The sequence below is a fragment of the Micromys minutus genome, assembly GCF_963924665.1.
Source record: "Micromys minutus genome assembly, chromosome: X".
NCBI lineage: Eukaryota > Metazoa > Chordata > Mammalia > Rodentia > Muridae > Micromys > Micromys minutus.
In genome coordinates, this window is record NC_137970.1 from 13,245,021 (window position 1) to 13,263,199 (window position 18,179).

An 18,179-nucleotide genomic window follows, 5' to 3' on the forward strand; every position below is an offset into this window, starting at 1 on the left:
ATTTAGCATAGGACTGTAGTTGGTTACAAGAGGTAAAATTCTTCAGTAAGATGTAACTCCAGTCACCCACAGTAGTGACTCCTTGAAATTGCACAGTAAGCAGCATCATTTTTGCCTATCCTTCCTTCTTTGACTCTCTCTGTCTGTTCTTTATTATATTTTTTGGGTTGCCTCCCCCAGATAAACTATTGAGCCCTTTCTTAAGGCCTTCTTTGGGAGATGACAAACATTGGCTATAATGGAATTTAACCCAGGGTTTTGGGCTCCCTCCTGAAGTTATTTATTTTAACGGATACATTGATAGCTGTTAGATAGAGATGCGTAGTGAGGGGTTGTGAGATTGGAGCTTGAGGTTGTTTAGGTAGGTCATAAAACAACCTGAAATTTGGCGGTTCAGATCAATAGAAAGCAATTACTTGTTCATGATTTTAAAGTTGGCTCAGGGCTCAGTGTAGATAGCTAATTTCTCATCCACATACTGTTGGCTGTGTGCCTGTACTCTTTCTGCCAGGATACTCTCTGCCTTACTACTGGCATATACTGTGTGGCCAAATAGTCACGGATTGAAACTTCTGGGACCATGAGCCAAAATAAAATTTTATATCATTTATCCCAACACATTTTGTCACAATGGTATTTGACTCAGTAGGTAGATTACAACACGCAGACACAGAATATATGCATGGATAGTTCATGTAATTGAATCAGCTGACATCTCTAGAAATGTTTAAAACTCATTTCCCATTGGTTACTGGTATTGGCACCACCTACCTTCCCTTAAAATTTTCTCCCTTCCTCTGTCAATGCCAAAACATTATTATGTGGACACTATCTAAAAATGAACCATAGACCTAAATATGAAGCCTGTGAGAATTCTTGATAATAACATCAGAGAAAGCATTTGTAAGGTTGAATAAATTAAAAGATATGCTGGATATAACATCTAAAGCATGGTCTACAAAGGGTACAGGGATTGAATTATCCAAATTAAAATGATTTACTCTTTAGAACATACTAATAAAGAAATGAAAAGAAAAAAATAAGGAAAGGAGAAATTATTTTTAAATGACATGTTTGATTAAAGGGCTATTATTCCAAATATATAAAGAACACTCTGACTTCAATAACAAGAAAATAAGCAATCCCATTATAAAGAAGTTGAAATGTTTGCACAGACACAAAAGAAGGATATATGAGAAGAGGCTTAACATCCTCATTCACCTAGTAACAACTGGAAGAACATGGCTGACATAACTGTTGCTTTCATCTGCCAAAAACGGGAACAAAGTCACCTTCTCTTTTGGGAAACTGACTTTCACTGTATAGTGCAGATATAACGTATTGCTATTCCTATCAAAAAGGTATGTATGCACATTTATGATCCCTGAAGAGAGCTGACTGGCTATTTTATATTTCACTTACTAGAATTTATGTGACACACATCCACAAATTGCTAGCCAGGAACTTTAAGAAACCACTGGCCACCAGCAATTTGAAGCAGATCATTTACTGTAAGCTCAAAAGGATGTGGGTGTCTTCCATTGGGCTTTCCCAAGCCCGTTTAGGTTGCCAGGGTTCTCTAACCCCTCCTTCATCTACTTCTGTCCTCAAGTACATAATATCCTCCCATTTCAAGGAACTGGCATCATTTTGGCCTCATGATGCAGGGTTTTAGTGTCCTTAGTACTACTAGTACATAGGAGATTTAAATCACCTTGATTTTTTTCTTTGAATTCATTTTACGAGGTGTTAAAGTCTGAAATATATTATTTTACTTTCTTTTTTTTTCTAAGAACAAATGCTAAAATTAAATACCCAGTGTTCGGTAAAAGAAACCTGATTTTTATGACAAGTAATAAACAACATTTTTCATCTAGTTTCTAAATTTGGAATAAGAATCTTGGATGAACAGCTGCAAAGTCCCAAACATATTCTTTTTTCCATTTCTGTAATCCGAAAGGCTCCTCTTCACGCACTTAACATTCCAGAAATTCCTAGAATAAAAATAAAAGGAGAACATGAAGAGGTTTGGTTTTGTTTCAATATTTCTGTCTGTCTATCTGTCTATTGTTATTTTTTAATAAGCACACACAAATAATAGGTTTCATTTAATTATGGCATCTTTGTCCATCCTTCGTTTTGGTTGGTCTTTATTTATCCCCTACTTCTCTTCCAGATCCACCTCTGCCTATCTGTCTTCTGCATTCGATTATTCCCCTTTCCACTTCAGTGTCATTTGTACCACCCTCTGCTTTAAGCCCTCTACTTCTCCTCTCATGTTCCTGTTGCTGGCTTTAAGACCCATGACCACCCCCCACATATGAGCATCCAAATTTCCATTAAGATTCGCATATGAGAGATACCATGTAACCTTCACCTGCCTGAGTCTGGATGAACGTACAGATAAAGCCTTTTCCAGATTCATCCACATTCCTATGGACTTCATGGCTTTGTTTTATCTATTATCTCAGCAACTCTTTCAAAAGATGACTTACAGTTCAGAACAGCTCTGTGTTCTTTCACCTGACGTGTTGTCTGCCTATGCCTGCAGTGTTGACTGTAACATCTTGATTACCGGAGGTTTTGCAATGTGATTCCTCCAAATTGACTCTGATTTTATGAAATCACTTTAGACATACTTGCTCAGGTTATTATTGGCATTACTTTAATTCTACTGATAAAGTTGGGGAGCAAAGTAATGTTTTCTTTTTTCTATTTGAAGTTTCCAACCCATGAGCACACAGTTCAACTCTCCACTGACTTTGGTCTTATTTGACTTGGTATACTCTTGTTGTTTTCAGTAAGGAGAGAAAACCCACATATGTTATTGGATTTGTAAGTGTTTCATTTTAAATTTGTGTTTCTTAATTTTTCTTTTTTTGAATGTCTTTTACTTAGTTACTGACAATTTTATATATGTCTACAATTTGTCTTTGATCATATCCACCCCAACTCTTCCCCATGACTCTTCCTGAGCTCTCTGACACACCCCCTTGCCTCATTCCATGATCTCTCTCTTTCCTCCCTGTCCCTGTTCCTGTCTCTGTCCTTCCATCTCCCTCTCCTTGTCCCTCCCCCTTCCCATCCCCTCCCCTCCCTTCACCCCCCCTCCCCCCTTTCTCTCTCTCTCTCCTCCAATTGAGTCCATTTAGTGTTATCTGTTAGGATGCTGACTTATCTTTCTGGCTTGATCCTGTTTAGGTCGAGTATTATGCAGGTACTACAGTTGTGTGTTAAATAGTGCACCAAACATTTTGCGTCCAGAAGATAGCATCTTTTTTTTTTTTTTTTTTTTTTTTTTTTTTTTTTTTTTTTTTTTTTTTTTACATGTTAGCAGTAGGTCAGAGCTTTATTTCAAAGGCTAGTGGTTCAGTACTATTGCTTGAGGAGCTCTGGCAGGTATAAAAGGTAGTAACTTCTGAGGTTTATACACAGATGCGGGCGCTGATGGCCAGCTCACAGGACTAGTCATCCTTGGTCAAGAGAAACTACAAGCGCATGCTGCAGGAGTGACACAATGACCTTATTTGCACCACACTCCTACTCTCCGAGGAACACAAACACCTGGGAAGAAAATGTTCTTTTTACACACACAAAAGATTGGCTTGATTAACTCTCCTTCCTAAAATTATACCTCATTTCAGAAAACAATGTCTTGAAAAACTCAAGAACTAAAAATTGTTTTACTAAAAAAATAAAAGGGAATTTTACTGAAGTAAACAATTTTAGTAAACACCATGTGTATTTTCCTGTTGCTAATGAGGACATGATACATTCACAACACTATGCATTAAATTCCTACACAGATGGTCACCAGGAAAAAAACACCTCAACTTCTAATTTTCTCAGTCAGGTGTAGGTCTCAGCACAAACCAAGAGTTCCTCTCCCAGCCCTGATGGTTGCTCTGAAAGCAGAACATAAACCTAGCTCATAGCTACTCAAGGTGACCATTAAGCAAAGCAGATCACGGTTAATGAGCTATTTCAATCCCCGACCTGGTCCAGTTTAAATGTTTGTAGATTCAGTTTATACGGGTCCATAGGCCTATTGGACACTAGTAATGTATTCTCTCAGGTGGCAGTTTGTATCACTCATGCAAACCAGTAGGAATGTAAAGAGATCTCCTGAAATCTCGATGAAGACACTAAATTACATAAGGAGCCTTAAAGGATCAATGAACCATTTCCATGGTGGTGCATGCCTTTACTCTCAGTCCTTAGGAGTCCAGAGGCAGGCAGATCTCTGTGAGTTCAACACTAGTCTGGTCTACACAGCAAATTCCAGGCTAGGCAGAGCTACACTATGAGACCCTGTCTCAAAAACCAAAAAAGGAACCTAGTTTATCTTTACTAAAATGGTAAAATAAAGATAGCACATCTAAAGCCAGGTGTAATGGTGCACACCTTTAATTCTGGAGCTTGGAAGCAGAGGCAAGTGATCTGAGTTCAAGGCCAGCCTGGTCTACAGAGCTTCAGGACAGCCTGGACTATACAGAGAAACCCTGTTTCAAAAAACAAAGAAAAAAAATGATAAAGATAGCACATCTAATGTGAGAGCAGCTTCACTGTTTCCCATGGGGGAAAAAAACTTTACTAATAGAATTTAAGAATTAAACCAATTAAAAAAACAAACAAACAAACAAACAAGCAAACAACATGTCTAGGCATTACCTCAGTGGCAGAGCACTTGCTTAGTTTGTGCTAGGCCCTGGGTTTGATTCCAGTACTGTAAAATATATCTATTTATATATAATATATATAAAATGAAAACAAACATATACACCTTAAGATAATATAAAACTTGAAATAACATCAGGCATTATGGAATGGGAAACAATTCTGACAGAACCCCCCACCTTTTACACCCAAAACAAAGAAAAACAACAGGCTGGGGGGATGACAAGCAGAACTCTGGAGATTAACATTACACAGACCCTACATCACAGAACGCCACACAGGTGAGTTATACACTAGTAAGATCATTCTGACGGCAGTGCAAGTTCTAGATCAAAAATGAGTTAAAGGTTTGTAATGTAAATAACCCACCTGTGAAGAGATGAAGGGGAAGTTGAGGAAAGGCTGCATGCACGGGTCTATTACAGACATGATATTCAGCAGCAATAAAAACAATGTCCCACAGTCCCCAGACCTTGTTTTCACTGCTTCAGATTGAGAGGAACAAACTCACTTATAACTATAGCATCCCCCATATTGGAGTGACCAGGATGTTTAATCTGATGCTATATGTTAATAAAAATACTGAGGATACATGTATCAAGCAAAAACAACATAACATACTAACTCATGAACCTTAAAACTGGACCAAAAATAAGTTTAAAGCCAAGAAGATGTGATAAGTATCACACATGACATAATCCATAGAAAAAAGGGCCAAGAAAAGAATCTTCATACTGTACTCTTGCTTGATGTTGTCCTAGGAAAAACAGTGATAATTCTACAAATGTGTCATAAACAACTAAAAATCCCCTTCTGGTTTCAAATGAATCTTCCTTGGCTAATTTTTCTCCTCTCTCAAACAAACCTTTATATACAGGACCAATTTAAATCCCTCCTCCCCTTTAAACATACCAGCATCCAGGAACATTGTACAATGCAAAGTGCCTTAAGAAAGGATTCTGTAGTGCCAGTGGTCTGACTGATCTGAGGAAGCTGGGATGCTGTTAACACTGATGGGGCCCGTCAAGCAATGGTGGTTTGCTTCTCCTCCGGTGTTTCCTCCAGCAACTGCATGATCAGTTCATGGAGGGGTTTGCAGATCTTTGCATAGCCCCCTCCTGTGAGATGAAGAAAATCAAACATGTCGTGGCAGGAGATGGCACCGTCCGAGTGCACGAAGCCCCCATCACACATTGCACATTGGCAAGCTTCGGCAGGGAAACCTTGAGAAGCTGGTTCACCTTGGCATTCTTTTGTCTTAAAGGGTTGGGCTTCTCACCTCGAGGTAATAGACCCAGTACAATGACCTTGGCCTGTGGCTGCCTCGTGTTTATAAACTGTACAATAGCCTCAATCCCACCTGCCACTTCTTCTGCTGTATTTTCATGGTTGTTTGTTCCTACCCAAACAACAATGACCTTAGGCTTAATGTTCTCCAGTTCTCCATTCTTTAGTCTCCATAAAACATGTCGTGTTGTGTCTCCCCCAATTCCAAAATTAAGAGCATGTAGTGGGGAAAACAGCTTTCGCCAAATCTCGTACTGCTGCATTAACTGTACCATGGAGTCTCCCACAAACAGCACATCCGGCTCTTTGTCTTTACAGTCCAGAACAAACCTATTATGCTGAGACATCCACCTGTCATCTCCTTGAATATCTTCTGCTGCATGTGGAATAGCTGCTGGGTTCGAGTCTCCTTGGCTCATTCTATACAGAGGCAGAAGGTCCGTGCGGGCCCTCAGCGGGTGCGGCGTCGGCGGGCTGCGCTTCAGTCGCTCGCTTGATCCGGACGGCCGCGTTCCGGCGCGCGTTCCGGCGCGCGTTCCGGCGCGCGTACCCTCCTCGGGCCCCAGCACCAACCCAGAAGATAGCATCTTATAGTGTTCCTTCTTATCCTCAGGCTCTACCCCTTGGAAGTGCTGCTATAGACGTCTTGTTTAGGGCTAAACACTCAACCGTCTCTTAGTCTCAGCCCTTTGAACCAGTTGTGAGTCTCCACGTTAACTGTTGTCCAGTGCAGAAGAAGCTTCTCTGGTCAACGTTGAAAGCAGTGCTAATCCAAGGGTCTAAATATCATCTTTGGGAGGAAGTATCTGACAGCATTTCCACTTAGTAAAACAACAGTAGTAGGTTCCTTACCAGGTCTGTGACCTTCCTAGCAATGGACCAGGTTTCTACTGCCATTCTGGAATCACTTCTTAGGAAAGAGAATTAGCCTTTGAGAAGTAACTCGTGTCTTACGTTTCAGATGGCAAAGTCTTTATCTTGAAGTTTAATACATGTCATTATGTAGAGTGATGACGGGAATGCTCATCGTCAGAAAACTGCTATTTTAAAAGATATTTATTGGGGTGAGAGGTGAAAAAATGTTCAAAAAGTGGGAAATGATGGTTTTCTGGAATCACGGTTCCACAGGATGATATATCTGTCCCTAGCATAGACATAAACTAAATTTTGTCCTTAAAATATAGTCTTGGAGGCAGGAGAGGGCACTCATTAGTGAAGAGTCCTTTTACTGCTCTTACAGGGGACATAGGTTCAGTTCCCAGAACTCACATATGGCAGGTTTCAGACATCTGTAATTCCAGCTTCAAGAGATTCCATCCCACTTCTGGTCTTCCTGGTCACTTGATGCACACAACGGACACACACACACACACACACACACACACACACACACACACACACACACACACACATTAAATAAATGCCTTTAAAAGTAAACATGGTTCCAACCAAAACATTTTTTCTCATAAGACAATGTCAATATATTTGAATAATGAAAGAAACATAAAATGGTTAATGACTATTTAGAGAACATACAGCTTCTAATCCATTAAATAGCTCGTCTGAGTAGTGGACAAGCAATCTTACCTATAGTCTATGGAAAGGAAATTAGGGAGTTGGGAAAATTCGATAAGAAATTTTGCAAAATCTTTCATGCCAGTGGTTATTTTTTAAATTAAACCATTCAATTGATTGGGCCTCTGTATTGGTACCATCACACATTAGACAGCTTCTCAATGCAACTGAAATGCTTTACTTATTTATAAAATAGTCATCTGTGAAGAACAAGGCAGCTTCCTTGTGAAGTGCAGCCACGTAATGGCACTGTCTGCCCTAGACCATGCAGCTCCCAAGCTAAGTGGTGTTACCTCAGGTATTCAACTGAACTTCTTATTCAGTCTAAGCCATTTTTAATCAGGAATTCATCAGTCATGTTATTTTCTTTAAAATTATATCTATCTATCTATTTATATAGCACATGTCTGAGTGTTTTGACTTCATATGTGTAAATACACCACATGGATGCCATACCCATGGGTTCCACAAAAGAGCCTCTAATCCCATGGTCCTGGAATTGCAATGGTTCTGTGACACCAAGTGGGTGCTGAGTCTTTTGCAATAGCAGAGGAACTCTCAACTGCAAAACCACCTATCCAGGCCCCAACCTTATACCTTTTTGTTAAACAGACAACAGTTTGAAAGTGGCTTTAGCTTACTTCCAATGATAGTTGAGTTTTAGAAAACAAGTTCACATTAATATCTAGGTTTTATTCAAAACACCGGTAAAAGTCATAGCCTCCAATATCATGGCTCCTTCACAGTGTTTTCCTTTAAACTAACTATGCTGCCAGGTGCTTCATTGTTTGCGTGTAAAAACAGTTCTTATATAGAAATCACCATTGAAGCTTAAAATTGTGTTATGATGCTTCAAGTACAGTATCTGTGGCGATTTGAGTGAGAACAATCTCCATAAGTGAACATATTTGAGTGTTTGATTTCCTGTTGGTGAAGTATTTAGGGATTATTAGGAAGAGTGGGCTTATTGGAGAAAGTGTGTCACTGGGGGTGGCCTTTGAGGTTTCCAAAGACCATGCCATTCCCAGTGGCCTCTCTCTTTGCCTGCTGCCTGTGTGAGTAAGGATGCAAGCACATGCCTGCCACCATGAACACCTGATAGTGCTTTCTTTTAAATGTTGCCTTGGTCATGGTGTCTCTCCACAGAAATAGAGCATGAACTAAGTCAGCATCTAACCTCAGATCTAAGACATTTTCTCATCTTTCTAATCTGTTTCCTCATCATACTCTATTGCAATGTCTGTGTGTTAACTGCAAAGATAGTCAATACTATAGACCAATTCTCTATGCTAATAGGTAGAAATTAAGCTTTCTAAAAGCTAGTGGGGTTGGCCAAAATCATATAGCCAGGTGATAGGGTAGATTCCACTTTCCCGATTTGTATAGAAAGTGTGTGGAATTCTCAGAATCTTACTTCAGAGGCTAACATGTGAAGTATTATTTCTTCACTCTCTCTCTCTCTCTGTGTGTGTGTGTGTTGTGTATGTTGTTTATGAGTGTATAAGCATGTGCATGTAGTTCTCTGATTTATTCATTGATGAAACCTATCGGCTGAACCAAGAGCTTGCTGATAAGCCTAGTCTGGCTAGTCAGCTCCCTCCAGAGATAACTCTGTCTGCTTCCTGGAATTACAGGAAGGTCACCACAGCAACCTGGCATTAACCTGAGTTCTGGGGATCTAAGCTTTATGCTTCCTGCTCACACAGCAAGCCCTGTAATTACTGAGCCATTTCACAACTGCTTAATAAACGTTTGTTTTACTCATAACTTTCTTTCCATACCTCACAAGTATGTGCAAGAAAACCAATGTCTTATGCTAAAGATCAGGATGCTAGTTGGATCTGGTCAGTGTTATATTTATTGGTTTCAGTGATGTTGCATGGGTATGTTCAGTTTATAGACATTTGTTTATCAACTTGTGTGTTGATAAAAAATAGAATATTAAGAACTGGGTAAGTTTCAGCTGTAGAGTTCTTGCATAGTGTTATGATATTTGAATATAAAATGTCCATTATGTACACATGCATGTTCTCTGCCTCATTCATTGATGTATCCTATTAATGAGGAGCTTATGGGGAGCGCTTGCTCCTCAGCTGATAGTATGGCTTTAGGTCAAGAGACCTTTAAGAGTAAGATGGGAGTGGAATGAAATTGGTGGACATTTAGAAATTATACCCCAAACTTTGTTCCTTTTTTATCTCTGCTTCCTAATCAGCTATAATCTGAGAAGCAGTACTAACATGCTTCCAGCACAGTGGAGCCACTGCCACCAAAGGTACATTAACTTTACTGCCATAATGGATCGATCCTTGTGGAATTGTGAGTCAAAATATACCTCTTTCCTTAAGTTGTCTGTCAAGTGTTCTATCACAAGGAGAAAAGTAAGTAAAACACCTGAATTGTGAAAAGCCCTGGATTCTCCCTCCAACACACCAACAAAAGGTGTTTAAAAGTGTATCAACTGGGCATGGTGGGTCACATCTATAACACCAGCACTCCAGAGGCCGAGGCAGGGGGATTGTAGCTTTGTGACCAGCCCTTATATCGAGAGGTCCAAGCTATATTGAAAGACCCTGTGAAGGATGAAGGATAAAGAAAAAGCATACATAAAATGAGTCATTTCAGCAGTGGATGTGTCGGGGAAACTGGGAGATTAGTGCTTTATGATCCTGACCCCTAATTTTTACTCAGTCTTCTTTGAAATATTTGCCAGTGCCCTGTACTGTGCAACAAGTAATATCTCTCCTTCATTATAAAGACTCACTTTCCTCCTGGAGCCTTTTATTCTGCTCTCCACAGCACTATTCCTGGTGCCTACATGATGTTTGTGCCATGAGTACAGGGTCTTAAGGGGAGGCGTCTGTCACGGAGCAGAGACACAGCCCTAATCATGTGGTGATTTTGGCCACCACCCCAGGATGCTTGCTTTAGTTTGTTTAGTATTCACTATCTGTGCTTCCACAAGCAAGGGCACATCTGTAGCTGTATCATTCCTGTATGTCTGTACTCCAGGCTCCCAAATAACATATGCAACAAAGAGCTTGAAGCTAATTTTCCAGATGATATGATAGCTCCCAGAACTCTTAGTTCTCTCTGTCTCTCTGTCTCCATCTGACACACATGAGGGGGGGGAAGGGAGGGAGGGAGGGAGTGAGGGAGGGAGGAAGGGAGGAAGGGAGGGAGGGAGGGAGGGAGGGGAAGGGAGAGAAAGAGAGAATAATTCTATGACACATGAAATGAGCATCCTCTGATGCTCTCTACTCTCTTCTCTCCCTGTCTTCACAGCCGATTGAAAGCCATGCATCTCCCTCTCTTCTCTCTTCAAGCTGTACAAAATGAACATCATTTTCCTTTTATTTTATTCATGGCATGGCCAGTCAGTGGCCAGAACACACTGATTATATTTCTCTTTTGTTTAACTTTTTACAAGGTATAAATCTAAACTTTTCTCAACATTTAATAAGGTGTTTATTTTTTTTTTACTTACTACATACATAATCTAGTCCATCGATTTTTGTTTTGTTTTTTAAATAGTTGTTTTCATTTACTTGTTGAGTTTGGACAAACTCTTGGTATCCTGTTTTGGCTATCTCAAACTCCTGATCATTTTTTTACCTCCACCTTCCAAGAAACTGGGGGTATAAGTGCCTGCTGTGAGGTTGGGTACCTTTGCTTTGGTTGCTCTTGTTTGTTCTTGCTTTCTCTACAACATCTTTCATGGTGTCTCTGTCGTTCTTACGGCCTGGCTCCAAAAACTTGCTTACATAGTCTTATACTTCTGCTCAGGAAAAGTAAGACTTATGTAGTTTAGCCTCTGTCCTCTTGAAGATTACTGTTTGTTGACCACCTCCCCCCCGGAAGCTGCATGATGTGGTTAGCTCGATGGTAGCTCTTTCCAAGGTCTATGAAGGTTAACTCTCTCTGTTAAGCTATGTGCATAGGTAAGCATGAGAAGACACAAGGCTTCAGGCTTGTTTTTCTATGAAACTCCTTCCTGCATATTTAAAAGGAAGTCCTGACATTGATGATTTGTTTGTATGTCAGTTTGGAGCATCTGTAGCCAGCACCGAGAAGGCCCTCCACTATCATCCCTCAGCTGAGATGCACAGTTCCCACACATGCACATGGTTCTCCCTCTCACGTGTCTGCAAGTCTAGTCTCCGAGGCTTTCATTCCAGGCTCTTGTCAGTACCTTGAGATCTGGTTCAGCACCAAGTTCTGGAATAACAGGTGATTAATATACCTCAGACAAGAAGGAGATGGAGTCATCAGACAGATCCCTCAGCTTCCGTGACTCTACATGGGTTGTGTCTCCCGCATTGCCTCAGTGGAGAGGAGTCAAGGTTAGATCTGGAAGTATCATGCTCCGAAGACTACTTTCATGAGCTTCCTCCATTTTCTTTTAGCCCACTCCCTACTTTATTGTTCTGTTTCCAAGAGTCACCTCACAAGGGACTACCAGCATTCAATTTCTTATCTCTTGTAGGGTCTACTTTGGGAGAAATAAAAACCACAAAAGTTTCTAGTCAAGTTTACTTAATTTAATTTTCTTTTCTTAGTTATGATTCTTCCATTCATAAAACTACACAGAGATCTACAGAATATATTCATGGGTTGTGGGTTTTGCTCAGTCAGTAATATCAGTACTTTGTCAAAATAAAGTAGACTATAGTAGAAAGCTTAAAAGTGCATGATACTTAATATAGTGTTTCTGTAAAAATTTCAGTTGAATAAATCTATATGCATTTGGGGTCACAGGATAAAACATATTTATCACTGTGATTTATACAATAAAAAGCTAAAAGTAAATCATTGTTCTCTGCTAATATAATTCAGCAATTGGTACTTCTTTAAAAGACCAGTCTACACTGATACTTGTTGCATATACTGTAGCAAACATAGCATTCTGTTGAGTAAACCAAATCAATAAAATGACATTAGTGAGATGTGTACTTTTCTGTTTTTATTTCTTATTTTGGGATTATAATATAATTATATATTCTCTCTACACCCTCCAATATACCTTCCTTACTCTCTTTCAAATTCATTTTTTGTTATATTCATATATGTTTATGTTTATATATATTCCTAAATACATAATTGCAACCTGCTCTCTCTCTCTCTCTTTCTCTCTCTCTCTCTCTCTCTCTCTCTCTCTCTCTCTCTCTCTATAAATATATATATATATATATTTCAATTTTGGGGTTAGTAAGATATTCTCAGGTTATGTCCAAGGGAACAAGTGACATGTTGCTTATGTCTATAGATTTCATACCTCATGTTTTAACAGTTTTGGGTAGAATCCACTCATAGTCTTTGATGTTTCCTTGAATACCCTTAATTTTTATGTGATTGTGAGGAAGTAGTTTACAGTTCACTCTCTATATGTTCAGGCCTACAAACATATTTCTCCTGGACCTAAAGCTCTGAGTTCATGTAAAGTAAGCATCTGTGGTCTCAAGTGCTATTGACTTCTCCTTGACTTTTGCCTTTTTCTAGAACATATATTAAAACAAGACAATTTAGTGCTTTTTGAGGAAGAACTTTTGATTGTCCCAGAGGAAAACTGTTGATAACAGCTTGGGAATGGTCAGTATTGGCTATGTTTCCAAACTTTGAGTTTGCATCAGGACGCTCTCAGCCCTTGATGTAGAAGCCTGTATCAGATGATTCCCCCAAAGCATTTCCAGAGCTAAGACTCTAAGTTCACTGGCAAGCATGACTGTTGGTTGGAAGCCTGAATGGTTGTTCTTAAGTACTTCTGGAAGAAACACATGCTGTTAATTGCAAACAAATGATAACAAACCTAACAAACAAGCTCTTTGAATCAAAGGAATTTTAATGGCCCGTGGTTTAAGTTTTTAAATTAAACATGAGGCAGAACAGAAGAATATTTATATAATATGTCTTTCCCTATTTTGTTTGTTTGTGGCAACACAGATTTGGCCAAGGACCTCCCACTTGCTAGGCAAGTATACTACATTTGACCTATGTTCTTAACTATAGATTATTTATATAATATGGATAATATATAAAAAATACAGCAACCATTGCTATGTCTATTTGCCAATTTAATAAGAGCATAGTCTCCCAAAGAACATAAAGTGTGTAGTGCTTGTTAGTCCTGGCCAGAAGCTATGCTTTTTACTGCCTCCTCAGGTATAACCAATATCCTAAATTCTACCCTTATCATTCTTTTTATTTTCTTTATAGTATTATAGAATATACTTGTATTTCTAATGATATGATTAAAAATATCTTTGGCCTTAGTATAATTGGACTCATACTGAGTGTATGTCTTTTATAATTTACTTTGATTTTCACTTATCACATTCTTGGAATTTGCTCAACTTGTTGAATGAGGTTATGACTTAGAAAAAAACAGTATTCACTTTACTTGGAGAGATCTCGTTGTGTAAATATGTCATAATTTATCTATGCTACTCCTTGCATGCATTTGGATTGTTGCTGGTTTTAAAAACTTATAAACAGTGCTGCTGGTTGGAAAAAGTCTATTTCCTTGGTAAAATACACAGGAATTTCCCCAATATGCAGGAGTGGATTTCCTGGACCATAGTGCATGCCCATCTTGGATTTTTTTTTCTAGTCATGCCATATTAACTAGCATTTGTGTTACCAGTATGTGGTTTCTGTGCTTGACACCCTTTTTGTTGACACTTGGCAAGATTTTAACGCTTTCTGAGTCAATAAGTGTGAAATACTATGGGAATCTGGGGGGAGGCCAAAGAAGGAGGGACATCTTTAATCTGCTGACTTGAGTAGTCTCTGGAGTTCGTCTTCTATAATCCAGAGTTTCCCAGTGCATGGGAATTAACACTATTTTGTGAGTTGTACTGAGAAATACTGGCTGCTCCGCCAGATGCCTCCTGCTTTAGAAGTTTTGGGCCTTGTGTGTCCTCTGTATTATTGCAAGCTCAAAGTTAAAATTAAAAAGCCTTTGTATTTTTTTTCATCCAGGATGTTTAGTGGCTTTTCCTGAAAGGACAGGCCAAATGGTTGATTATACTACCCGAAATAGACTTCTAAGTCTTGATTTTCTTTTTAGCTTACAGTTCTGTTTTTTATTGTATTTCATGGAAGAGTTGAAGGTACTCTAGTAGTTTGCTGTGCTGAATGGCACATTACCTCCTGTAACTGCCTCCCTCTGATTTACAGGATGGAAATTTATCAGTGGAGGTGGCTAATCCACCATTTCATCAAGAATTTATAATAAAATGCCTCATTTGTGTCCCTGAATTTCTCTTAGAATACAGCCTCACCACCACACCCCCCCCGCCCCATTCCAGGCAAATATGTAGGAGAGGGCTTTCTTGTCCTGTGGAAACTTGATGTGCCAGAGTGGGGATTTCTAAGGCAGGGCCACCCTCTCAAAGGTGAAGGGAATGGGGGATGGGTGTAGGAGCTCTGTGAGGGAAGAACCAGGAGGGGACATAATTAGGGATGCAAATACATAAATAAATTAATTAATCAAAATAAAATGCAAGTTGCTATTTTGTTAATAGTTGAGAATTTTTGTGTATAAGTCATTAGTAGAGAAAAGTCCTGCTTACAGTAGTTACCATTCAGTTCTGACTTTCATTTCTTACTCGTAATTCCCTGCTCAGGATTTAATTGAAGTGAAAGTGGGTCTAGGAAACGTTCATACTCTGAAAATGCCCTGCCAAGGCATTATAACTTTTCTTAATAACAAAAAAGCTCAGATATCCCATTTGACTCTGTAAGATTTAAATATGGCATGACCATTATATACTGTACACTAGAAAATCATTTTACAAGTCATACATACAAAGTGATATTGACAAATTTTGTGAGGAATAAAATCATTCCATGTGCATCTCTTTTCCTTTTAACTTTCATTGACTACAGTGATTAAATGAAATGACCTTCTGAATGGACTCTGTGATTTACCTTTGTCACTGCTGTATTAACATGTCTGAAAGAACAATTTAAAAGGAGTTGCATTAGCTCATAGTTTCAGATGGTTCAGTCTGAGATAGGTTGGCTACATGTGTTTGGTTGGGCCTGTAGTGAGGCCAGCTGTCATGATGGTAGAATTCTGTGGCTGAAGATGTTCACTTTATGGTAGGCAGGAAATAGACAAGAGAAGGAAAAGACTGCAGGCCATTTACAGCCTTCAAAGCTATGCCTTGAATAATCTATTTCAGCAGGCTATACATACTCAAGTTTTCAATATTTTCTGAAAGAATATCAGCTGGGGACATTTGGAGTTATTTGTGTGTGTGTGTGTGTGTGTGTGTGTGTGTGTGTGTGTGTGTGTGAATGTGTTGTATAAATGCTGATGTATACATAGGCGTGTACCACCATTCCTGGCCACTGGAGTTTATCTTGGTGAACAAATCTGAATCAGGTGGTGCTGCATGAAGCCGCCACTTCTTGGTGGTAGGCTGGAGCAACACCTTTCATTTCACTCCACTTCTCGATTCTCTCTTACTTTCCCTAGTATCTGTTCACAAGGATATTGGGTAATTTTCTTAGAAAGACTCCCTTTTGGACAAATCACCTGAAAAGTAAATGCTTCCTTTTTCACTGGCTCATGTTTTCTGACAACAGATCTCATTCCTGCAAACGAGCACTTCAGCAGCCCCACCAGACTCTTCCGTACACAATCTTGTCTTGAATTTGGTGCTCACTGATGATCTAAGGTGCTGGCTAAAGGACAAGGTATACTTGGCACTCTAGGCCCTTTTCCAGCAAGGGTCTGAGAAGGGCCAACTGGGCCATGGGGTTTTTGTATTGACAAGTTGCCTGGGGAGCAGTTAAAAACAAAAGTGGTGATTTATGTTTACATCTGGTGTTTCTATACTTTGAATACTTTGCTCATGGGATTCTCAGTAGGAAAAACAAAACAAAACAAAACAAAAACAAAACAAAACAACAGGAAGGACACGTGTAGAAGCATCCATCACCCTAGTCAGGTCTTTGGTGAAATCTTTGAAGAATGAAATTGGTAACTAGTGGGATGACATTACTAGGGATAAAATGAGCTTGAATGTTGTGTCCCAGGGCAGGGGCTTACACATGTAGGAGTTAGGAGAGCATCCCTCATGTTAAAGGGTCACACACACATCCAAGGTACATCTGGAGTTCAACTGTATTCTGGCTAAAACCAGCTCTGGTGGAGTATACAGCAGACCCGAGTGCATTGATAATATTGACTCTAAGGTGTGTCCATCTGTGCTAGTGTGACAAATGTCTTAGCTAAAAAACTACCAGGAGGAAAAGATTATTTGGAGTAATAGTTTGAGAAGTCAGTGTGTGTTGACTTGGCCGTTTCTCTGAGCATGGGATGATGCAATATATTACAGTGGGCAGAGGGTGTTTTCACTTTTATCATACAGTGGACAAGAAGGGAGGCAAAGAGGGAGAGAATGGTATGTGGAGGATGAGAGACAGATACACACACATATAAGAAATATATAATATATATATATATATATATATATATATATATATATATATATATATATAATATATATGATAGATGGACGGATAGACAGGCAGGCAGGCAGACAGACAGGCAGGCAGGCAGGCAGGCAGACAGACAGACAGACAGACAGACAGACAGATAATGGGGACCACAATCCTACTAATCAATAAAGCTTCAGGCTGGCAAGCAAGCTCTTAATTTACCAACATAAAGACCATTATTTCAGATAAGAAATAATAATTAATAATTAAATTATACTCTGCTGCTTACTGTAGACTTCATACAGAGTTCAAAGTAACTAATATATAAAAGTGCTTTTATAGTATATGAATTGTGATGTGTGTGTTTGTGTGTGTTTGTGTGCATGTGTGTGAAACAGAAGTTTTATGAAACAACACGCATGCTCTTTTACTATGTAGAAAGTCTGTTGTAAATTTTACTATTTTCAGGGGGTTATAAGTACTTAATGTACTTTTATAATTCTAAAATTATAAATTTTATCAAGAATAAGACTAGTTGGTGGGTATAGTGGTGCATGTGTTTAAACGTGGCACTTAGGAGGCCTAGTCAGGTCAATAGATTTCTACATAGTGAGCCCCAGTGCAGCCAAGGCTACGTAGCTACTCCAACTAAAACAACCCAAACCATAATTAATTAATAGATTAATTGTAAAAATGAAAGAAATATCCCCCCCCTCTCTCTCTGCCTCTACTACCCTCTTAACTCCCCCATGACCTGAATAAACTGAAGAAAGCTAGCCCACTAAATTATGGAACTTAGTATAAGTGTTTTAAATTTGAGGCTCAGTATTGTTAGTTTGAAAATAAAGTGTTGAAAGTAACCACTAAGAACAATTTCTAATCCCAAATCAAATGGCAATGCTGTATTTTTTAAGATAATTGTATCATTCCAATTAATAGCATGGTATTTAAGACACAACTCTTGATGGCACATGGTGTTGAACTAAGTTTGAGAAGGGGACAGATTTATTGTTCTGTCTGGATAATGTTGACAGAGTCAAGGGTTACTGAACTCAACTGTTCAAAGATTGTGGATTTGCTCACCCCCTTTCTGTTTCTCCCCTTCCTCCTCTCCTACATTTTCTGTTTTGTTTCTCTCTGATTGTTTTATTTTCTCAGATTATGTTTCCTCTGAGACTTGGCCTTGGCCA

At 39.1% G+C, this 18,179-nt stretch overlaps 1 protein-coding gene and 1 pseudogene across 3 annotated transcripts in view; one reads left to right on the forward strand and one right to left on the reverse strand.

Moving 5' to 3' along the window:
* Window positions 1-18,179, forward strand: part of SRPX (sushi repeat containing protein X-linked) — a gene marked incomplete at its 5' end in the record, with an annotated part of 82,246 nt that overhangs the window by 14,621 nt on the left and 49,446 nt on the right. The gene's annotated exons all lie outside the window — the stretch shown is intronic.
* Window positions 5,701-6,485, reverse strand: LOC308414404 (platelet-activating factor acetylhydrolase IB subunit alpha2-like; annotated as a pseudogene). The gene has a single exon. The product of its transcript is annotated as a platelet-activating factor acetylhydrolase IB subunit alpha2-like (transcript).